At 49.1% G+C, this 24,691-nt stretch overlaps 1 pseudogene; it reads left to right on the forward strand.

Annotated features, from left to right (window-relative positions):
• Window positions 1–2,900: 2,900 nt before the first annotated feature.
• Window positions 2,901–3,863, forward strand: LOC147971036 (uncharacterized; annotated as a pseudogene).
• Window positions 3,864–24,691: the final 20,828 nt, after the last annotated feature.

The raw sequence follows: 24,691 nt of genomic DNA on the forward strand, positions 1-24,691 counted from the left end.
ATCTGATTGCTTCGTTTCTGCTAACACAACCACCTCTGGGCACCGAGACATCGGCTAAGGGTTGTTTTGTTAGTGCGGAAACACCCTGCGTAGTATCTACCAAGGGGTAGAAGCCGACGATGGGCCACTTTCAACTGATAAACGGTCACAAAGGAGTCAAAATAATGATGTATAGTACTTGGATACATAGAATCATTAGACATAATCTGTGATTTTGCTCTTGATATCAATCCTTAATTTGGCGACCCGTGCCCACATTAAGGCTCGGGGGCTACTGGGCTTTGCGCTCATTATTTACAAAAATTAAAGGGGCACATCGATCCCCTGATCTGGTGTTGCCACCCGACCAGTGTCTCGGGGGCTACTGCATTGCCTATTTCAATGCCGGAAATTCCAAATGTCAAGTGTTTGGCTTGACCGAACTATGGGCAAACGTGTCTTCGGATAACAATAGGTACCATTTGGACCTATCCGGCGTCAAGCTAAATAAATTACGGCAACTTTTCAAGACCCTCTCTCAAGGGCTCGTTCGCCGATCGCTATTATCCCTAATATATTACACTGCGTTCTTATTCCTATGTATGCTGCCGAGCTAGGAGTTGATCCTCAGGCCGATTTCGCGCATCGGCCCGAGTCTCAGGGGCTACTGGGAACACCGGTTTCATGTTTTCCTTTAGGTGCATCTCGGGTTTTAGACTGACACACACCTTGAGGGCTACCGGATATACATATACCGGTTATATATCTCGGCAGAGAATAAATTGCACCAATAAAAAATAATCACAAAATATCAGTCCGCTGTCGGCTGGTGCACCACCTCGGAAGCAGTCCGGCATAAAGCTTGGGCGCCAGCGGCTAGCTCCATAGAGGGCATTTCCGGCATTAAGCTCGGCTAAACTCCTTCAACTTTTTTGTACCAAGATGATCTATGACATCTTGGATATAGTCTGGCGTTGGAGTTTGGACACAGTCCGGCACTGGAGCTCGGATAAATTTCGGCATTGGAGCTCAGAAGCAGACCGACATTGGTGCTCGTCTGCAAAAGATACCTCGAATGCAGTCCGGCGTTGGGGTTTGGACGTAAGGGGAAACTGCCACCTGGGAACAACTTCAAACCCGAGGTGTGGCATAAAAATATCAAGGCATTGATAAAGGCCGGAAACTTAAAGGGGCTCCCCGGATACCCGACGTGTAAACTCATTGGATGCACTTCGGCGATCCTCAAGATCGAAGATGAGAAGATTTGTTGAACCAGTTTTCAAGACCGACGACCGAAGATGAAGAACAGTTCGGAAGAATCGAGGAGCGTTCCTAACTTGAAGACCGGTTCAGGGGGCTACTGACGATGTCCTGGACTAGGGGGTACTCATCACATCGTCTCCCGATCAGTTGGATTGGGCCGAGGACCCCCATGGCCGCATACTCATGGGCCAGTTCGGACAGCTGCCGCATACAAGGAAGATTCCACAAGACTTGGCGATCAAGACAAGGACTCCTCCCCACCGGCGTATTCGGCTAGGACTCTTGTTATCCTAGGCCTCTGGTGCATTATATAAACCGAGGCCAGGCTAGTCGATAGATAGACATACAATCATACCATAGGCTAGCTTCTAGGGTTTAGCCTCTCCGATCTCGTGGTAGATCAACTCTTGTAATACTCATATCATCAAGAATAAATCAAGCAGGACGTAGGGTTTTACCTCCATCAAGAGGGCCTGAACCTGGGTAAAGCATCGTGTTCCCTGCCTCCTGTTACCATCCGCCTTAGACGCATAGTTCGGGAACCCCTACCCGAGATCCGCCGGTTTTGACACCGACATCCATGCTCATCGATGAAGAGTAAGAGAGAACGATCTCCTTTCCTGCCAGTAGTTTTAGTATGCCAGCTTGCTCTTGTTAACTGATCTTCTGCTTGTTGCCTTTGTCAGGGAGGAGGAGGAAACAAAGACTCTTATCCACCGGTCCAAACGGCTCAAGCGCGTGGAGCTACCGAAGACTGTGGAGGGCTCGGGTCTGGTAGGGAGCAGCACAAACGTCCTGACACCAAGCCCCATCTCTCCCCTGTCATGAGAGCACGAGATTGGTCCCTCCAATGGGGAGCGACACAGGAGTGTCCCCCAAACTCCTCGGCTGGAGGAGGAGGAGAGATGACGCAGGGCGAGCCCCTTCAATAGGGGCTTACTCCGCCCGCCGATCGAGTCGAGGAGCTCGCGATGATGGCTTCCATGGAAGAGCTTGCCCAGGATGACACCGTGGTTGTAGTAGAAGGGGACGGAAACCATGTCCCGACCGCTGATGTTGCTAGGGAAACTGAGGTTTCTGCCCGGCAGACTTCTCCGGGTAATTCATTTGCTCTCCCTCCCTTCTCTTTTACCATCTTGCTCCATGCTTCTGGCTCTCTAATACTTCTGCTTCTTTATTATTGCTTGTTGTCTTCGCTTGCAGCCCCTCGGGCCGAAGATCCTGAACTGCTAGAAGAAGTGGCCAGCATAGGGAGAGATTCCACGGACGAAGCCTCCAAGATCGCTGCAGCGGAGGGGCAGGGACATGTTGTCGGGAGTGTTCAAGAGCCACTGACGGAAACAGAGCAGATCCTTGACGGCACGCCAGGGGCGGGAGCGACGGTTGAGGAGAAAGTCCCCCTTCAAATTATGGACCCCTCCCCTCATTTGGTACAATGGCGGGGGGCCTCACAGCCATCCTCGAGCCAGTTGGCGCTGGTGCTCGCGCAGCCGAGGCTCGGAACCACCGGCTCGTCAGTGGCGACGAGCACGGAACTTGATGAAGAGCTCTAGTGGATTCTAACGTCGCTGTAGCAAGGGGTCGACGAGGCAGATGATTCCGTCGCTGTCGCGATGGACCTGTCTTTCCTGGAGTCCATGGCGGTAGTCATTAAAGAGATGCAGGGCCGACACAGCCATAAATGGCAGGTGCTCACGGAGCAGCACAAGTCCGCCAACAAGGCGGACCAGCAACTGAGGGACAAAGGTAACGAGTTGCACGACTGGCACGGCATGCAATTCCAGGTCCTGATGAGGCAGCAAGAGACAATCTCGATGTCGAGGGAGGATATCATTGCCCGGGAGGCTCGCATGGCGGAGCGCAAGGTGCTTCTGGACACCAAGGAGCAGGACATCTCCTCCCGGGAGGAGAAGCTTGAGGCCACCCTTTGCACCAAGGATGACGATATGGAAGCTCTTGTGTAGCGGCGCATCAAGGAGCTAGAAGACAAGCACAAGGCCGCCCTGGATGCCCTCTCTGCTGATTCTGCTACCCAAATGAAGAAGCTCACTGATGACCTTGCCGCTACATCCACTGCCAAGACCGACCTCGACCAACATGTGGCCAAGCTAACTGAAGAGCTTGCCGGGAGCGCCAAGGAGGTCATGACCCTCAAGGAGGAGGCGCAGAAAGCACAGATCCTTCTGAATGATATACAATCGTAGCTCTCCTCTAAGAGCCAAGGCCTCGAGACTGCCAATGGCACCATTAAAGATCTGAAGGTCAGGATTGGCACCTTGGAGAGGTCGGTAGAACCCAGCGGGGCTCGTGAGCAGCAGCTGACAAAAGACCTGGACACCACAAGGCGTCTATGGAAGGACGTAGAGGACAAGCTGGTGAACCATTCTGAGCAAGTTGACCTCTGGATCAAGAGCTTGATTGACATTGCCGAGCATATCACTACTCAAACTGTAGCGATGGGCAAGGAAGGGCCAGTCTTTTCGGCTTGCAAGCAGGAGGTCCCCAGCGTCAAGATAGGGGTCTTCTTCAACGAGCTGATCGAAAAGCTGAAGGTACATGAGGAGCGAAGGGCTGGTCCTGAGCAACATCGCTTGCCGCCATCCGGATCTCGACCTTGCTGACAGCTTTAGGAAACCGTCGGAGGGCACAGATGTTTCTGCTGCCGAGGAGAAGGCCACCCCTTACGCCACCAAGGTCCTTGTCAGTGTCAAAACCGGCGGATCTCGGGTAGGGGGTCCCGAACTTTGCATCTAGGCGGATGGTAACAGGAGGCAGGGGACACGATGTTTTTCCCAGGTTCGGGCCCTCTTGATGGAGGTAAAACCCTACGTCCTGCTTGGTTAATATTGATGATATGGGTAGTACAAGAGTAGATCTACCACGAGATCAGAGAGGCTAAACCCTAGAAGCTAGCCTATGGTATGATTGTTGTTCGTCCTACGGACAAAGACCCTCCAGTTTATATAGACACCGGAGAGGGCTAGGGTTACACAAAGTCGGTTACAATGGTAGGAGATCTACATATCCGTATCGCCAAGCTTGCCTTCCACGCCAAGGAAAGTCCCTTCCGGACACGGGATGAAGTCTTCAATCTTGTATGTTCATAGTCCAGGAGTCCGGCTGAAGGTATAGTCCGGCTATCCGGGCACCCCCTAATCCGGGACTCCCTCAGTAGCCCCTGAACCAGGCTTCAATGACGACGAGTCCAGCGCGCAGATTGTCTTCGGCATTGCAAGGCGGGTTCCTCCTCCAAGTACTTCATAGAAGATTTTGAACACAAAGGTAGTGTTTGGCTCTACAAAATAAGTTTCCACATATTGCCATAGAGAGAATAATATTTACAAAAATCTAATCTGCTGATGTATTCTGTAGCGTGACATCACACCACGGCAAGTATTTATTCAAATCATTTTATTGTCCCACCTCAGCACGTTTAGCGAGGCGGTTTCCTTGGCACGTCTTGTCAAAGCAGAGATCGTGTCCCCTGATCCCGGGATTCTCATCAATACGGGCGTGGGTAACCCAACCGCGCCATTGATTACGGCGCTCGGGAGATAAGCGAGTTTTACCAGGCTGGTGGGGACGCATAGTCGCGTCCACCCATATAAGGGGATAAGGATCCACCTTTTCATCCATGCCTTCTTCCTCCTTTGCCTATCCATTTCCGCGCACTCGAGCTCCAACGCCCAAGTCCGCACACCCCACCTCAACCTTCTCCAGCCATGTCCGGAGCGGGAGGCAAGTGGATGGTCTCCTCCGTCACGGAGGGGCACATCAAAAAACTGAGGAAGGCCGGATACTTGTCTAACGACATTGCGCACCGGCTTCCCAAAGAGGGGCAGCTCATCCCCACCCCTAGGCCCCATGAGAGGGTGGTGTTCTTCCCCCATTTCCTCCACGGACTAGGCTTCCCTCTCCACCCATTTGTCTGGGGGCTCATGTTCTACTATGGCCTGGATTTCCACGATCTGGCCTCGAACTTTGTCCTCAATATCTCGACGTTTATCGTCGTGTGCGAGGCTTTCTTCTGCAACCGCCCCCCATTCGGCCTATGGCTCAAGACTTTCAATGTCAAGCCGAAGGTGGTGCGCGGCACCCAGGCGTTGTGCGGAGGTGCCATGGTGGGCAAGATGCCCAACGTCCTATGGCTCGAGGGCTCCTTCGTGGAGTCCCTAAAGGGGTGGCAATCGGGGTGGTTTTACATCACCCAGCCGCGCGACCCTGAATGGGTCGCAGCCCCCGAGTTCCGATCCGGACCCCCTACGCGGCTCACCTCCTGGAAAGAGACGAGCCTATCGTGGGGTAAAGAAGGAGAGCTGACCGGACTCCAAACATGCGTCCAAACCCTGGTAGACAAGAAGCTCAAACTTGTCAACGTAGTCCAGGTTATGCTCATCCGCCGGATCCTCCCATGTCAACAACGGGCTTTCAACCTGTGGGAGTTCGACCTGGCGCAGCATCAAACTCTGAGCAGACTCTTCGACACGACGTACGAAGATGCCTGGAAGGTGCTTTTCAAGGGCGCCGAGGCCCCCGCATCCGCTACCGAGGATCGCGGATTCAGCACGCAGCGTCACGCTCGTGCGGTGAGCTGTCTTTACCTTTTACAGGGCATTAGTTTTTCATAGTTTGACTCCATGCGGGATCTAAGCTCCCTTACCTTTGACAGGATTGGCAGGAGACATCCGGACAGATGAACTGTCTGGCTCCTTTGCCCGAAGGCCCAGCGGACGCTCGCTTGGTGAAGCTGCTGGTTCTGGCACCCTATGTGGTGCCGGAGAAGAAGGCCAAGAAGAAGGCCACGGGGACTCAAAAGAGTGCCCGGCGCCTGGCGGTGTCGGATTCATCATCTGACGACTCCAAGACGCACTCCTCCCGTGAAGACGAGGAGGAGGAAGAAGAGACCTCTCCCCCTCCAGCGGGGGGAGAGAAGAAAAGGAAGGACGCCCCAACCGGGGAGGCCGAAGGGTCCAAGAAGGGGAAGATCCTTCCTCCGGACTGCTCCACCAACACTGACGACAGCGAAGAGGAGTGGCCGCACAGGGCCAAGCCCCTGGCGAAATCGTAAGTATCCAGATACCAGAGTGATTCATACTATTCCTCCATTGCACAGCTTTTCCTTATGTCGAACATGTTTATGCAGTCCACCCAAAGACCGGCTTGATGTGTCGTCGAGCGGTTCCCTGGATTTGTAGGATGTGAATTCGCTTCCGATGGCTACCTCCCCCCACCCTACGGACGACGCCGAGGTGCTGTCCCAACAGGTTCCAAGCCAGGAGGAGGTGGTCCTGGAGGCGCCGCAAGGCGACCTCCTGGACTCCAGGCGCAAAGGGGATAAAACCCCCAAGGGCTCCGAGTCCGGCCTTGAGCCGGACACCGCGCCGGAACCTTCAACGGTTCCGGACTCCGGTAGGCAGCCTCCTTCCAAGATGAGCAAGCCTACCGAGCCGGTGACTTCCGTTCAACCGGAGGCACCAGACAATTTGCTGGAGGTGCTTAACGGCGCCTCCATCGACGAGGAGCACTGCACTATTATGAGTGCGGTGATCTAGAAGGTTCAGTCTGCCAAGAGCGGACTGACTGAAGCTTGTGCCAGCCTTCTAGCAGGATTTGAGGTAGGTACAGAATATGTAAAAATATTACCGCATAGACAGTAGCCCCTGATGCTCTATTCGGTGTTCGGAAAGAAAAGCCGAATAGAGGATCTAATAACATTCGCAGGAGTCTAACATAATAAAGTCAATATGCGTATGCAGGCTTTGTTGCTGGCCTCCGCCGCACTGACTACGGAGGTGGATATGCTGAAGCAAAACCTTGCGCGGTCCGAGAACGAGCTCGGCCATGCCAAGAGGCAACTCGAGGAGAAGGAAGGTAAGTAATACCTTGCGCAAGTATATAGAGAAGATGTGGTTGCAAAAAATGACAGGATCAACATGCTATGATAGGGGCCACGACCGAGGTGGCAACCCTTAAGCAAGCGCTGTCCGAGGCCGAAAACAGAGCGGCCGCGGAGCGCACAGAGAGAGTGAAGCAGGAGGCGCGGGTGGAGGAGGTGCAGAAAGAGCTCCAGGCTCTCGTGAAAAAACACGAGAGTTTGGAGCTTGACTCAAAGACGCAAGCGTCAGAGCTTGCAGTAGCCATCAAAAGCGCGGAGTCTGCCAAGGCCAAAGCCCAGAAAGCCCTCCAAGAAATTGAAGCGATGAAGAAGATAGTGGCGGGTAAGGCATTCATTATGCAAAGCAAGCACGTGAAAGTGAATTACTTGTTACTTACCCGAGTCCGGAGCTCTCCAGGAGCATTCGCAGATTTGCCCCGCAGTGCGTCTGATGCCGCCGCCTACTACCGAGCCGAGGAGGGGAGCTCGACGGAGAAGGTGTTCTGGTCTCAGTATGCTGAGGCCGGACACCTGGTGCCTTTGAGCGACCAGCTGAAGCAAATGGTCGAGCTCCACAAGGTGGCCGAACAGGCCATAAAGGGCTTCATAGTTCGGCTTTGGCCTGGGGAGGCTCTGCCTGGGAGCTACTTCGGGCTAGTGAGGCGGCTGGTGGATGCCTGTCCACGGCTTGAAGTAATCAAGCACTCTGTTTGCATCGAAGGTTCCCGTAGGGTGCTTGCCCGTGCTAAAGTGCACTGGGGCAAGATGGATGCGGAGAAGCTGGTGAAGGACGGGCCGCCGTCGGGCAAGGAACATCGTGTCCCGGAAGCGTATTATGTGGGCGTCCTGAAGGGTGTCGGCCTTATAGCGGATGAATGCTCCAAAGATGTAATTTTTGAGTAAACTCGCATTTGTGATCCTGTACGCTGAAAACTTGTTAATATGCGCTAAGAAACGCTTTTCAATTTAAAATATTACCTTCTGTGCGGCCGTTTATCAAATTTGAGAGATGGTGAGTCGTCGGCTTCTGCCCCCATGCCACGAGTGCTGGGGTGTTCGGGATAAATATGAGCGCTTTTTTTCCCATTCTTGGGTCCTTCGAGGGAGGCGCTCTACACAACGAACAAGGCAATCAGACTATAATGCTTGAACACTCTCACTTAGCTATATAATTCTATAATTTTAAATTTCGGTGAAGCCCCTAGTGTTCGGACGACCGAGTTCGGGGTGCTATCCACGCCGAGGTCGGACAAAGCCGACTCCTCGCTCTAAGCGGCATAAGTCTTTAGGGACTCGAAAACCTCTCGAACAACGACCAGCTCTCGCCTCACCATGACAGTCAGTTTTAGCTTTCTCTACTGAGGTGCTTAGCTCAGCTCAACTGGGGCACAATCGCAGTAGTTCTCCTAGTGCTACCTTAGCCGATATAACAGAACGTAAGGTACCAAAACGTAGGAGCCGGGCAAACCCAACTATTGACCCAAGACATGATTCGGAGCCAATGCATATAATGCTATAAGTTCGGGGTGCCACACTTGTGAAAGTGTTCGGACTTCTCACACCGTATTGTGGGGTACTTAAGCCCCTGGCATATTGGCCGTACCAAAGTGTACGGGTGCAACATGTCATTAATGAACATATATTCGTAAAAAAAGGTAATGCAATAATAGACGGAAGCTATGCATTGTTTATTTAAAAAAGCTACGATCAAAGCAGAACGATAAAAATAGTGCAATAAGCAAAAGATGGGACTATTTAACCTGTCCTTTCTAGGGGCGAGCTGCGGAATGGTATGTGAAACAGGTATACTGCTCGTTATAGAGACCACCTTAGAGTTCCATAGTGCGTCGTATCTTTCTGCTTCCCTGGTTGTATCGTTTGTGCGGCGACTGTACTGCCGAACAAGCCTTCCGAACAATGGAGTCTTGAAAATACGAGAAAATTAAGAAATCGGCAGCCCCTAGTGCGGTTTAAGCCGCGATTCGGGCGTGCCGTGATGGTGCCCCTCCCCCTGTGCCCATGGTATTTCCAGAGCGTAGTTATGTACGCGCAACACTGGTTTCGCAAGTTTGCGAGGGCTGGGGTTGGGGCTGTATTGCTACGCTTGCTCGGAACATGCCAGGCGGTCTTGTTGTAGGTTACTCCGGGCGCGCTTGACGGTGTCCAGACGTTTAATGGCCGGACTGGAGAATTGCCTTGAGAGGCTGCTTTGTACTTCCGCTGTGATAGCCGCCATATGCTCCTCCGTTCGGAGAGAGCGTTCAGTGTTTCCATTGACCGTGATGACTCCTCGAGGGCCTGGCATCTTGAGCTTGAGGTATGCGTAGTGCGGCACCGCATTGAACTTAGCAAATGCGGTTCGCCCGAGCAGTGCGTGATAGCCACTGCGGAACGGGACTATGTCGAAGATTAACTCCTCGCTTCGGAAGTTATCCGGAGATCCGAAGACCACTTCAAGTGTAACTGAGCCTGTATAGTTGGCCTCTACACCTGGTATGACGCCTTTAAAGGTCGTTTTAGTGGGTTTAATCCTCGAGGGATCGATGCCCGTTTTCCGCACTATATCCTGGTAAAGCAGGTTCACGCTGCTGCCGCCGTCCATAAGGACTCTTGTGAGGTGAAATCCGTCAATAATTGTGTCTAGAACCAATGCGGCGAATCCGCCATGACGGATGCTAGTGGGGTGGTCCCTTCGATCAAAAGTGATTGGGCAGGAAGACCATGGGTTGAACTTTGGGGCGACTGGCTCCATCGCGTATACGTCCCTTAGCGCACGCTTCCTCTCCCTCTTGGGGACGTGGGTTGCGTATATCATGTTCACCGTCCGCACTTGTGGGGGAAAACCTTTCTGTCCACTGTTGTTTGGCGGCCGGGGCTCCTCCTCGTCATCGCTATGCAGCCCCTTGTCTCTGCTTTCGTCATTTAACTTGCCTGCCTGCTTGAACACCCAACAATCCCTGTTGGTGTGATTGGCTAGTTTTTCGGGGGTGCCATGTATCTGGCATGAGCGGTCGAGTATTCGGTCCAAACTGGACGGGCCCAGAGTATTTCTTTTGAATGGCTTTTTCCGCTGACCGGGTTTAGAGCCTCTGAATCCGGCATTAACTGTCGTATCCTCAGCATTGTCGCCATTAATGCGGCGCTTTTGCTTGTTGCGACGCGACCTACCACTGCTGCCCTTGGTATCCGAATTACCAGGGCTCTTGGTCATGTTATTGCTGCGAGGTAGCCAGCTGTCTTCTTCCGCGCAAAAGTGGGTCATAAGTGTCGTGAGGGCTGCCATAGATTTCGGCTTTTCCTGTCCTAGGTGCCATGCAAGCCACTCGTCGCGGATGTTATGCTTGAAGGCTGCTAGGGCCTCTGTGTCCGGACAGTCGACGATTTGATTTTTCTTGGTTAGGAACCGTGTCCAGAATTTTCTGGCCGATTCCTCTGGCTGCTAAATTATGTGGCTTAGGTCATTGGCGTCTGGTGGTCGCACATAAGTTCCCTGGAAATTGTCGAGGAATGCGGCTTCCAGGTCCTCCCAACAACCAATTGATTCTGCTGGCAAGCTGTTAAGCCAATGCCGAGCTGGTCCTTTAAGCTTGAGTGGGAGGTATTTGATGGCGTGTAGGTCATCACCGCGGGCCATGTGGATATGAAGGAGATAGTCCTCGATCCATACCACAGGATCTGTTGTGCCATCGTATGATTCGATGTTCACGGGTTTGAAACCCTCGGGGATTTGATGATCCATTACTTCATCTGTGAAGCATAGTGGATGTGCGGCGCCTCTGTATTGGGCTATATCACGACGCAGCTCAAACGAGCTTTGTCTACTCTGTTCGGCCCGGCCGGATTTACTGTATCCGGCGTGACGAGTACGGTCTCGTGCCATGGGGCGCCCACGCGATCCGTAGATCGATCTTGTTTGCCTTGCCTTGTCCTCCAATATATCTCGCAGGTCTGGCATATTTTCCCGTGCCTTGGTATTTTTTGAGCGGCGCCGGGGAGCGGCTTGAGTGGAGGGCCGAGAGGCTTCTCTGTCGCGGCCACGGGGTGGCCGGTCGGCCGCATCATGCGCTGGTGATGTAGGTTTAGGTGCTTCCTCCTCTAATTGGGGTAGCAACCTGCGCTTTGGGTAGCTCTTGGAGGGGCGTTCAAGTTCATACTCTTCGGCCGCAAGGACTTCAGTCCATCTGTCGGCTAGCAAATCTTGATCAGCTCTAAGCTGTTGCTGTTTTTTCTTGAGGCTGCTCACCGTGGCCATAAGCCTGCATTTGAAACGCTCTTGTTCGACGGGATCCCCCGGCACGACAAATTCGTCGTCGTCGAGGCTTGCCTCGTCTTCGGAGTGAGGTATGTAATTATCGTCCTCGACCTCTCTGTCTGCCGCTCTCTCATGAGGGCTGGCTTCTCCATCCTCCTGTGCTGAATCTTGCTGGAGGTAGTTGTCTTCGGCACTGTCCGGGGTGTTACTATCTCCCGTGCCGGAATCACCGTTTTTGCTTTGGCGGGATTTAGAGCGGCGCCGCTGACGCCGGCGCTTAGGCTGCTTCTTGGAGGGGTCATCCTCCGCTATTCCATCGCCATTGCCTTCTTTTGGGGTGTCCACCATGTATATATCATACGACGAGGTGGCTTTCTAGTGCCCTATAGGCGCTAGTTCTTGATCGTCTCCTGCATCGGCGTCCATACCGTCGATGTCTTCAGAGTCGAAGTCGAGCATGTCGGTTAAATCATCGATAGTGGCTACGAAGTGGGTGGTGGGTGGGCTTTGAATTTCCTCATCATCCGCATCCCAACCATGCTGACCATAGTCCGGCCAGGGCTCTCCTGACAAGGAGAGAGACTTTAGTGAATTCAGAATATCGCCGAAGGGCGAGTGCTGAAAGATGTCCACGGCGGTGAACTCCATGATCGGCGCCCAATCGGGTTCGATCGGTAGGGGCGAGGAGGGCTCGGAGTCTGGAGAGGAGTCCGACTCCTTGGAGTCATGGGCTTCGCGGAGAATAGGGCTGGTGTTCGGCTTGATGGCCGTAGAGATTGCAGCCCCCGAGGCGATGTCCAACCACCCATCCTCGATTGGCGCAGTTGGCTCCGAATTAAGGGTCGGAGCTGATGCGGGTGCGGCCTCCAGGGCACTATTCGGCGGCAGAGCTAGATCATGCCCATCGTGACAGTGTGACGCCCTCGGCTGCGGCTCGAATCCGTCGAAGATCAAGTCTCCGCGGATGTCGGCCGTATAGTTCAAACTTCCAAATCTGACCTGATGGCCAGGGGCGTAGCTTTCGATCTGCTCCAGATGACCAAGCGAATTGGCCCGCAGTGCAAAGCCGCCGAATACGAAGATCTGTCCGGGGAGAAAAGTCTCACCCTGGATCGCATCGCTGTTGATGATCGGAGAGGCCATCGGGCCTAAAAGTGACGACACAGAGGAACTCTCAATGAAAGCACCAATGTCGGTGCCAAAACCGGCGGATCTCGGGTAGGGGGTCCCGAACTGTGCGACTAGGCGGATGGTAACAGGAGGCAGGGGACACGATGTTTTACCCAGGTTCAGGCCCTCTTGATGGAGGTAAAACCCTACGTCCTGCTTGGTTAATATTGATGATATGGGTAGTACAAGAGTAGATCTACCACGAGATCAGAGAGGCTAAACCCTAGAAGCTAGCCTATGGTATGATTGTTGTTCGTCCTACGGACTAAGACCCTCCGATTTATATAGACACCGGAGAGGGCTAGGGTTACACAGAGTCGGTCACAATGGTAGGAGATCTACATATCCGTATCGCCAAGCTTGCCTTCCACGCCAAGGAAAGTCCCTTCCGGACACGGGACAAAGTCTTCAATCTTGTATCTTCATAGTCCAGGAGTCTGGCCGAAGGTATAATCCGGCTATCCAGACACCCCCTAATCCAGGACTCCCTCAGTCCTCTCTGTCCCAGCTGCTTGACGAGGCCGTCAGGCCCGGTCTTAAGCTATCCTCGCTATTGTGATGTCCTGTGACAAAACATAATGCATGTACTGTTTTTAGACATCGTATTGTGTATGCTTGTGTGGAATTGATGCTTTTGCTTAATCTTGATTGCGTGTTTATCGCTTTTGAGTTTACCTAACGGTGTTTTTATGAACCTCTATGCATGTTCTTGTTGCCTGCCGGTATCATACTGCCGCGATTGTCGTAAGGGTCGGTCCCTTAACATTCATCTTGGTGAGGATACGGCCCGACAAGTTTTTCCTTGGTTGTTTCTGACACAGTCGCCCATTCCATGAGCAGGCTTGGAATGAAATGAGGGTGCAGATAGAGAACTAGCAAAGGTGCTATCACGTGAAGGACTTCTTCATACGAACACTTCGGTACCCAAGGGATAAACGAACGCAAATTCTTAAATCTATAAGGGAGTAGCGACTGCATGGACTTAGCTTTTCTCCTCGCTTCCTCGAACACCCTCCGGCCGTGACCGCTTGTCACGTTCCCACACCCTCGGGAAGATGGATGTCATGCGTGTCATTCTCCGGCTCCCGGAAGGGGGCGGTAAAAATCTTATTTACCTTGCGGGTGGCAGGATGCGGTGCAAGGCACGATCGGTTTCTATCTCCTCCTCCCCATACTCTTTAAACAATCTAGTGGAGGCTGGCACAGAAGTCACACAAATGCAAATGGCCTTGCTGGAGCGCACTTGCCACAGTCAATGGATTCACACCAGCGCTCCACTCAGGATTTCCCTAAGCAGGGTAAATGCTGAACCGAGTTTTGCACGGTGCTCATCAACATGGACGATGCTAAAAAACCCGGAGTGGCTCGATTGTCGATAAGTGAGAGTGGCGGAGAGAGAAACCTTGTACCCATCCATTTTGTTCCTTTCCCCTAGATGGGGCTCACATGGCGATCATGCTGCCCACCGTCATTACCAATTCTTGCTGCTATAGCGGCCGCGGAGGAGGGGGCGATGGAGATTGAAAAGAGTGCAGGGGAAGCAATATCGCTCCCTCTCCGTTCCCACCATGCCCAGCCTTTTCTTGGGCGTCATGGATGATGAAGCTGTCGATGAAGAAGAGGATGAAGATGATGTGCTACATACGCTTCTCGGGTTCGCACAAGCGCTTCCTCCTACCTGGCGCGCCAAAGATCTCGTGGGAAACCACAGCCACCTATGGGGCCATCAGCCCCTTGTGGTTTGGCAGGGGGATGAGCACATTGCACAAAGAGCGGAGAACGTCGCGTAGCATGGCAGAGATCACATGGGCAGTTTTACCCAGGTTCGGGCCACCGCAAGGCGTAAAACCCTACTCTTGCTTTGCTAGATCGATGAGAGGACTGTGGTGGAAATGCAACGCTCTAGCCTGGCAGGGTTGCTTCAGAGCGAGAGCAGCTACGTGCGTATGAGTGTACAAGGGTATGAATCCTTTCTATGGTTGCCATGACCCTCCTTTTATACATCAAGGGATCACCACAATGGAAAATTAGTCGTTGTGTATTGATTACATACCAAACAATGCTATCATACCTAACTCTGTAGACAAGGCCGAGCGCATTAAATGTGACGCTTAGTTTCACATCATGGCATGCCCGACAAGCCTTGCCGAGCTATTTAGCCACCTTCTTGTTTGTCTGCTTGACACGTCTCTGGACGGGTGTCATTTGGAGGTGATTTCCTTCGGAAGTGGCTGCCATGTGTCAAGAAACATCCACTTAGTCACCTGGGGGCTCGACACCGCATCGATCTATGACTTGCGTTGCTATGAGGTGGAGCCGTGGAGCCTTGGCAGGGTAGTCCGCCCTTGGCGTCCCCTGCAAGCTTGCCGGGGCAATCTTGACACTTTCCTCTAGAGCAGCCTCGTTCTCGCCAGGCTCGCCTGCCCAACAAGGGAGACTTTCCCTTAGTGGTGTATTGCTTCCTTTGGCTTGGCTTGGTCTTCTTGATCCATTCTCTAGTTTCTCAAAGAGCCATCTCTTCATCTTGGTCTTATCTTGGATGTTGAGAGTTGCTAGGTCGGCAGTTTGCCTTCGATGCACAAGTCAGGGGAAAACATACACCCCTATTTGTGTACCCCAACATCTGGCAAGTCTTGGTGCCAACAAGTCAAGTGCAGAGCAAGCAAATGAATCAAAGCAACAAGTTGTGCAGAAGAAGTTGGTGCAACGCCCAGTCTATTTTGTCACTTCCCTTGTCCACGGGGCTAGATCAAGATACTCTGGCGTGCGGAAATTGATTTTTGGTCTCCTTATGGCCCCAAGGAAGCTATGCCACTACTTTCAAGCACACCAAATCACTGTCGTCACTCGCTTTCCGATGCAAAGGATCTTGAGAAATCCAGATGCAACAGGAAGGATTTTTGACTGCGCGTTGGAATTGTCAAGCTTTGATCTCAAGTTTGGAAGCACTTCAACAATTTAGAGCAGAGCCTTGGTGGATTTCATTGCAGAATGGATACCAACGCCAGATCAAGAAATTCCAGAAACCTCTCTCCCCGACAAGGAAACAACTCAGGATTGAATTATGTACATTGATGGGGCCTTCTTGATGCAAGGTGCCTATGCTGGAGTGTTGCTTGTCGCACCCACTGGAGAGCACGGCAAGTATGTAATTCAGATGCATTTCACCAGGGAGAAGGCAAAAAACAACACTACTGAGTATGAAGGGCTACTTGCCGGTCTCAAGATTGCGGCAGATCTTGGAATCAGAAAGCCTATCATCAAAGGCGACTCACAGTTGGTTGTGAAGAAATTCAATGAAGATTATCAAAGTCCATTGATGGAAGCATATGTTGATGAAGTGAGGAAGTTGGAAGAGCACTTTAACGGATTACAAATAGAGCATGTTCCTCGTGCAGAGAATAGCATTGCAGATGATCTGTCAAAGCGTGCCGCACTCAAGCTGCCTGTGGAACCAGGGACTTTTGTCCACTTAACTCAGCCACCCGTAACACCATAAGTTGGGCAGAACAAGAGAAGAAAGTTGAATTCTAGCAAGTACTTACCTACCGAGCTCCCAGAAGCTCCCAGCAAGGATGTTGCCAGAGACAACGACAATCTTGCCGGAGAGCAGCAGGCTTCGGCAAGGAACCAAGTTTTTCCATTGAGATAAGCGCTCCTGCAGCAGAAGAAATGCCTTTAGTCCTTGTCATTGCCGCAGGCTCCGCATTGGGCACAGCAGATTGTCGAATTTCTTCAGACAGGAGAACTTCCTAAAGATCACGAAGAAGCTGAAAGAGTAGCTCGTCAGTCTAGTATGTATTAGTTTGTCGGCAATGACCTATACAAAAAGAGACCAAATGGGGGTGAAATTGAGGTGTATTTATCGGGAAGATCGACAAAAGTTGTTGGCGAAGATACATGGGGGAATATGTGGCTCACACATAGGAACAAGGGCCCTTGTCGGCAAAGCTTTCCGGCAAGGTTTCTTTTGGCCCACTACCCTCCAGGATGCAATTGAGTTAGTAACCAAGTGTGAAGCATGCCAGTTCCATTCAAAATAGTCACATCAGCCAGCTCAAGCTCTTCAAACAATCCCTCTCTCCTGGCCCTTCTCGGTCTAGGGGCTCGACATACTGGGCCCCTTCCCACGTGTTGTCGGGGGCTCTGAGTACTCGTACGTCGCAATCAACAAGTTCACAAAGTGGCCAGAAGTAGAGCCGATGAGGAAGGTGACAATACAGTCAGCCGTCAAGTTTTTCAAAGGACTAGTTTGCCGTTTTGGAGTGCCCAATAGGGTCATCACCGAAAACGACATACAATTCACGAGCCGCACCTTCATGCAGTACCTTGATGACCTTAGCAGCAAGATATGTTTTGCATCAGTTGCTCACCCAAGGAGCAACGGCCAAGCAGAAAGAGCGAATGTTGAAGTGTTGCGTGGGCTCAAGACGATAACTTTTGACAAGCTGCACAAGTGTGGAAGATGCCGATTGATGAGTTGTCGGCAGGTCTTTGGTCACTCATAACGACACCAGATTGAGCCACTGGCCAGATACGTTTCTTCCTAGTCTATGGGGCAGAAGTAGTGCTCCCCACAGAACTCATGTACGTGTCACCTTGAGTGCTTGCTTATGATGAGCTCAAGCAAGAGCAGCTGCTTCAAGATGACTCCAGGCTCCTTGAGGAAGATCGCCTCTAGGCCGTTGTACGTGCTGCATGTTACCAGCAAGCTTTGTGCCGCTATCACAGTCGCAAGATTGACGCCAAGAGCCTTGAGGAAGGTGACCTTGTTCTTCGGCGAGTTTAGTCTGCCAAGAATTCAAACAAGTTGACACCAAAGTGGGAAGGCCCTTACTAGGTGGTACGAGTCACTAGGCCTGGCGCAGTCAACCTAGAGAACGGAGATGGCACTCTAGTGTATAACTCATGGAACATTGAGCATCTTCACAAGTTCTACCCGTAAGGCGTGAGTTGCCGGGCCACCCGGCAACCACATTTTGTAGAAGTTTGCTAGCAAAGCATGTAATCCTTTGTACAAAGCCAGGCGCGGACCCTGTGCATAAGTGAAATAAAGCTAAGTGTTTCACAGCTCTTGTCAATTCACATGTTTAATTATATGTGTTTCTGTGTGATGTTGTGATATGTTTGCCTTGTATGGATAATTAACGAACCGTCAAGGTTCCATATCATCATTTTCTCTTCTTTCTTTTTCTCAAAGGGACAGAAGGTTGCCTCGCATGCAAGTTTGCTGGGAGGAGTGATGGTATGGACACCAATAAGTGACGGTCAAGTTAATATTCCACGACATGAAGTACAACAAAGAGAAGCTAACTTGGAAAACTTTCAAACAATTTTCTTTGTTGTAGAGCTATCTTCCTTGAATGTTTTTGGCTTTTGCATGGAAAACCTACACACGAGGGAACCTTGTCGCAATTAGCTTTACTCTTATTTTGTTTTGACTCCGCTCAACAATATAAGCAGCTGTGCTGAGACCGCCAAGAGACCTTGCTAGCAACATTTCCAGCAAGCTGCTAAGGATTCGTTCCTCAAGTGCTCACGGCAAGTGTGTGCACCATAAAGTTTCCAAATAGCATAGGGAACACACCATGCAAAAATAGAATCAAACAAGGAGAAACAACACACATTCATCAAGCACAAATAGTCTACATTACATCAGATAGCTTCCCGCAGTTCTAACTTAAGGTAAATATTGTATTTTACATGCACTGCTAGCGGCAAGACTAGACGCGACAGTCAATCCCTGCACTTGCCTTCAATCCTCTTCACCTCGCTCACCTTATCGACAATGGGCTTGATTGATTCTCTGGTATCAGCATCTTCCCGCAAGCTTATAAGGACATTAGTGAAGTCAATACACGGGTTCCTGAAGTCGACCTTGATGAGCACCTTGGTGAGGACAGCTTGGCACATCTTGCGATCTTCTGCGGCAAGGGAAGCAGCTCGATTGATCTGGATTTTCTTGAGGTTGTCAACAACACATTCAAAGAACAACGCCAACCTGGCGCTCTTGCTCACCTTCTCCTAAGTGGAGAACCTAAAGTTTGGCATGCCCATGGTGGCCAATTGTGTAGTGAGCTGATGAGCTGCATTGACAAACTGCTCAGTCTAGATCTTCATGCTCTCCTCATAATCATTATATGTGGCGGCGGCTCTAGTGAGAAAATCCTTCTCTTTTTGAAGATCCTTGAGCAATCCTTTCTCACGAGCTCTGCTCTCCTCCAAGTTCTTCTTGTGTGTCGCCACCGCCAGCTGCAAGTCTATTATGGAGTTGTTGGCAGTAGTGAGGTCCTTGTTCTTACTAGATATGGTGGCCTCCATCTCCGCCAAGTCATGAAGCATTTTCTCCCCTTCTGTCTGGAAGGTTGAGATTTGCTTGCCAAAGCGCTCAGGTCTGCCTCCCGCTTTTTCACCTTCTCCACCAACTCACTCTTGACGCCCTCTGCGACTTTGCCAACATTGATGGCCTCCTTGAGCTTGTTGGCGTGGTCCATAGACTGGGCTGCAAGTTCTTCTTTATACTTCTATTCCAGCTCCTATGTTCATCGCACAACAAGATTTTCAATCTCTTCATCCTTGCCACGGAGCTTGGCAGCCAGTGCTTCCTCGCAGGTGATCCATAAATCAGTTACCTATGCGATGTTTTCTAATAAAGCAAGTGTACCATTGACCTAAAAAATCAACTACACATGTAGATTTGTTTTGGATACGGGATCCGCCAATTTTCTATTTTTCTCGCACATAAGTATTTTACGTGGTTCGTCTGCGTTGTGTGTTTCCTCACCCAAGTTTCAAGTTTCGCAAAAATTTTCATTATGCACACAATTTCAGAATTTATTCCTCCCATCACATTTTCACAGTATCTCCCCCTACCCCTCCCCTCCCCCCCACCCGCCATGACCACAACTTCAACCACATCTATGTTCTACCCGAGCATCATTGATCCAGTCAGGTAAACCACCGATCTCTATCATGGCCCCGGACTGATTGCTTAAATGGCGCCTGTGAAACATCCTCATGCCTCCATCCCCACCACCCCTACCTCCAGAGCATCGTCGTGCAAGCCCAACCACATATCACGTGGAGGTCGAGGAGCTGATGGAGGTTAATGGCGTGATGGTCGTTGTGCAAGTTGACCCGGAGGAACACCTCGCCTCTGTCCCCGCTGACTTGGTGCAGGCTCTGGCCCAGATGAAGTGCCCCAGCGACTACCACCCAGGACTTACCAAGTATGATCTGACCAGCTCAATCTTACCAAACCAGTTGCAATGGCTATGTTTTGTACGCTTGATGTATTAAGCATGGTCATGCCTTGTTATTTTCAGTACTGCACGCTGTGTGATGTTCAAGTATGAACTTTCCAGCTCAATTTCACCAGTAGCAGCTACAAACTTACAAAACAGGACTTAGGATGTTGTTAAGCCTGTTGCAATTAACAGTTGTATCCATTTTTTAATCTGTCCATTTGCTACCGTGCTACTCTCCGCAATGAAGATATACTACAGATGTTGTCGTTTTATTTCCATTTGCTACTTCTGGTGGATGCTAACCCTATTGTAGTTAACATGCCTTTCCATGTACTTACGCAGGGCCATAAAGAGCGATGATGTTGTTTGCTGTTGAGCTTAGCTGCACCCCATGTCTTATAGTATTTTACATCATTTGTGCAATTGCAGTTTAACTTCTAACATTTACTGGTTGCCTGTAGGTACACATGTCAGCGGCAATGATCCATTCTTTGACCCGAAGGAACACCTCACCTCCGTCACCGCTGACTTGGGGAAGGCTCTGACCAAGATGAAGTGCCCCAGCAACTACCCCTCATGACTTATCAAGTATGAACTGACCAGTTCAACCATACCAATACCAGTTGCAATGGCTATGTTCTATACGGCTGATGTATTAAGCATGTTGTAGTAAACAGGTCTAACACATCTTATCTATTTTCCCTGCCTTTTTATAGACAACTGGGCCATTCTCTGCTCTGGCAGCACTTGCCTTGTGATTTTTAACTCTATCAATTGCATTTTTATCAATACCAGTTTTAATGGCTATACTAGATTGCTTGTAGTTAAATGTTCCTTGTTATTTTCAGTACTTCACACTTTGTGATGTTCAAGTATGAACTTTCTAGCTCAATTTCACTAATAGTAGCTACAAACTTACAAAACATGACTTAGGATTTTGTTAAGCCTGTTGCAATTAACAGTTGTATCCGTTTTTTAGTCTGTCCATTTGCTACTATGCTACTCTCCGCAATGAAGATATACTAGATATGTTGTCGTTTTATTTCCATTTGCTATTTTCGGTGGATGTTAACCCTGTTTAGTTAACATGCCTTTCCATGTACTTATGCAGGGCCATAATGAATGATGTTGTTGTTTCCCGTCGAGGTTAGCTGCATCCCGTGTCTTACAGTATTTTACATCATTTGTGCAAATGCAGTTTAGCTTCTAACATTTACTTGCTTCTTGTAGGTACACATATCAGCCAAATTGATCCACACTTTGACCCAGAGGAATACCTCGGCTCCACAACGGCCAACTTGGGGCGATCGCTTGCCCATATGAAGTGCCCCAGCAACTACCCCTCAGAACTTACCAAGTATGAACTGGTCAGTTCAATCTTACCAATACCAGTTGCAATGGTCATATTTTGTATGGTTGATGTATTAAGCATGTAGTAAACACGCCTGACCCATCTTATCTATTTACATACCTTTTTATAGACAACAAGGCCATTCTCTGCTCTAGCAGCACCTGCCTTGCGATGTTTAGCTATGTCAATTTCATTTCTATCAGTACCAGTTTCAATAGCTATACTAGGTTCTCTGTAGTGAAACGTGTCTGTTATAGTAAACAATACTATCCATTTTTAATCTTCCCCTTTGCTACCATGCTACTCCTTCACAATGAAGATATCACTACAAATGTTGTTGTTTTATTATCATTTGCTATTTTTGGTGGATGTTAACCTTATTGTAATTAACATTGTCTTTCCATGTACTTACGCAGGGCTATAATGGGCGATGTTGTTGTTTGCCTTCGAGGTTAGCTACATCCCATGTCTTGTACACCATGTGTTCCTAAATATAAGTATTTTTAGAGAATCCAATGACTACATACGGAGCAAAATGAGTGAATCTACATTCTAATCTAAACTATGTCTATATACATCTGTATGTAGTTCATATTGAAATCTCTAAAAATACTTGTACTTAGGAATGGAGGTAGTCGTATTTTACATCATTTGTGCAATCACAGTTTATCTTCTAACATTTACTAGTTGCTTGTAGGTACATATATTGGCAGTACTGATCCACACTTCGATCCATTTTGTGTATGGGGCAATGAGATATTCATGAACAAGCGTCAAGTGGGGAAACTAAGAAAGATTGTCGGGCGGAAGAGACGGGTGATGGGAATTAAGATCTTTATTTACAATTTGTCCAAGACAATAGTGAACTTTAGGATGGTAAGTAATGTGTTGCCTTTTCCCCCTACTGACAACGAGTTACTCTATTAGACATGAATATCTCAAAGTTTTCTCTTTTCAGTGGTTTCCGAAGCAAATTACTGATGATTACCTAGCAAACTACATGACCGGAGTGGAGGCAACTAAGGTTAAAGTATATAATTCATACTACCATGATAATGGTCTAGAAGTCTTCCTGAAGGCGGTGAAGGATGGGGGGTGATGGTTGATACGTCTCCAATGTATCTATAATTTTTGATTGTTCCATGCTATTATATTATCTGTTTTGGATGTTTTGTATGCATTAATATGATATTCTATATTATTTTTGGGACTAACCTATTAACCTAGAGCCCAGTGCCAGTTTCTATTTTTTCCTTGTTTTTTAGCTTCGTGGAAAATGAATACCAAACGGAGTCCAAACGGAATAAAACCTTCCTGGTGATTTTTCTTGGACCAAAAGACACCCAGGAGACTTGGAGATCATGTCAGAACAGCCATGAGGCGGCCACAAGGGTGGAGGGCGCGCCGAGGGGGTAGGGGCACCCCCTACCTTGTGGGCCCCTTGGTGATCCCCTGACCTAGTTCTGCCTCCTATATATTCACATATATTCCCAAACCACCAAAAGCATCCACAAAAACACTTTTCCACCGCCGCAACCTTCTATTCCCGTGAGATCCCATCTTGGGGCCTTTTCCGGCACCCTACCGGAGGGGGATTCGATCACGGAGGGCATCTACATCAAGTGTATTTCCCTTCCGATGAAGCATGAGTAGTTTACCTCAAACCTACGGGTCCATAGCTAGTAGCTAGATGGCTTCTTCTCTCTCTTTGATTCTAATACCATGTTCTCCTTGATGTTCTTGGAGATCTATTCGATGTAATATTCTTTTGTGGTGTGTTTGTTGAGATCCAATGAATTGTGGATTTATGATCAGATTATCTATGAATATTATTTGAATCTTCTCTGAATTCTTATATGCATGATTTGATATCGTTATAATTCTCTTCGAACTATCGATTTGGTTTGGCCAACTAGATTGGTTTTTCCTGCAATGGGAGAAGTGCTTAGCTTTGGGTTCAATCTTGCGGTGTCCTCGCCCAGTGACAGCAGGGGTAGCGAGGCGCGTATTGTATTGTTGCCATCAAGGATAAAAAGATGGGGTTTACATCATATTGCTTGAGTTTATTCTTGTACATCATGTCATCTCACTTAAAGCGTTACTCTATTCTTTATGAACTTAATACTCTAGATGCATGCAAGAGTTGGTCGATGTGTGGAGTAATAGTAGTACATGCTGGCAGGCAGGAGTCGGTCTACTTGACATAGGCGTGATGCCTATATTACATAATCATTGCCTTAGATATCGTCATAACTTTGCGCTTTTCTATCAATTTCTCGACAGTAATTTGTTCACCCATAGTATTATTTGCCTTCAAGATACAAGCCTCTAGTGAAACTTATGGTCCCAGGGTCTATTTTCCATCATATTAGTTTTTGATCTACTATTTTGCAATCTTTACTTTTAGATCTATACAAAAAAAACCCAAAAATATTTTATCTTTGGGCCAATTCCAGTTCTGCCCCTAACTTGAACCCACTACTCAGTTTTGCCCCTAATTTTCAGGTATGCTCAGTTTTGCCCCTCCGCCTTTAGTGTCACTTATAGAAATGCCCTTTTGTGTCATTACCGTCCGGTCAAAGGACTTTGACCATCCAGAAAAAATAGCAAAAAAATCAAAAAAAAATCTGAAATTTTGTGGGATTGAAGATAGTCATGTCTGCAAGGCGCGTGACAATTTTTGTGTTGGTTGGACACTCCGGGAACTCGTGGCAAAGGAAAACAAAAATAATTTATCCATATGAACAGTGATTCGAAAAAATAGCAACAAAATTAAAAAAATGAATTTTTTGGCTTCAAAGAGGCTTGAGTGCACAAGGTGTTTGCAAGTTTTGGTGCTCAAATGACGTACGAGGCGCTCTAGAGAAAAAAACTAAATAGTGCATTTTTTCAAAGTTTTTTTGAGCTAATTTTTTTTTTGTTCTCCATGAGCTCCTATGATGTCAAAACACAACAAAAATGTGCACACATCTTGCGCACCTGAGTATCTTCAGTCCCACAAAATTTCATTTTTTTTTTATTTTTTCTATTTTTTTGAATTTACTATTCACATGCGTACAAAATTTATGTTTTCCTTTGCCACGAGCTCCCAGGGTGTCCGAACGGCATGAAAATTTGCATACACCTTGCAGACATGAGTATCTTCGATCCCACAAAGTTTCAATTTTATGTTTTTTTGCTATTTTTTCAGGATGGTCAAAGCCCTTCGACCAGACGGTAACGACACAGAAGGGCATTTCTATAAGTGAAACTAACGGCTGAGGGGCAAAACTGAGCATACCTAAAAATTACGGGCAAAACTAAGTAGTGGGTTCGAGTTAAGGGCATAGATGTAAATGTCCCTTTATCTTTTGTTTAGTTTTATTTATCTATCTCTATCAGATCTCACCTTTGCAAGTGATCGTGAAGGGATTGACAACCCCTTTATCGCGTTGGGCGCATGTGTTTGATTGTTTGTGCAGGTACTGGTGATTTGTGCGTTCTTCTCCTATTGGATTGATACCTTGGTGTCAGTGCAACAAACCCTGGGTCTGTTGCCCAGACTATGCACATGC

The sequence above is a fragment of the Triticum urartu genome, chromosome 5A (genome assembly GCF_056163025.1).
Source record: "Triticum urartu cultivar PI428250 chromosome 5A, HENAU_Tu73, whole genome shotgun sequence".
NCBI classification, from domain to species: domain Eukaryota; kingdom Viridiplantae; phylum Streptophyta; class Magnoliopsida; order Poales; family Poaceae; genus Triticum; species Triticum urartu.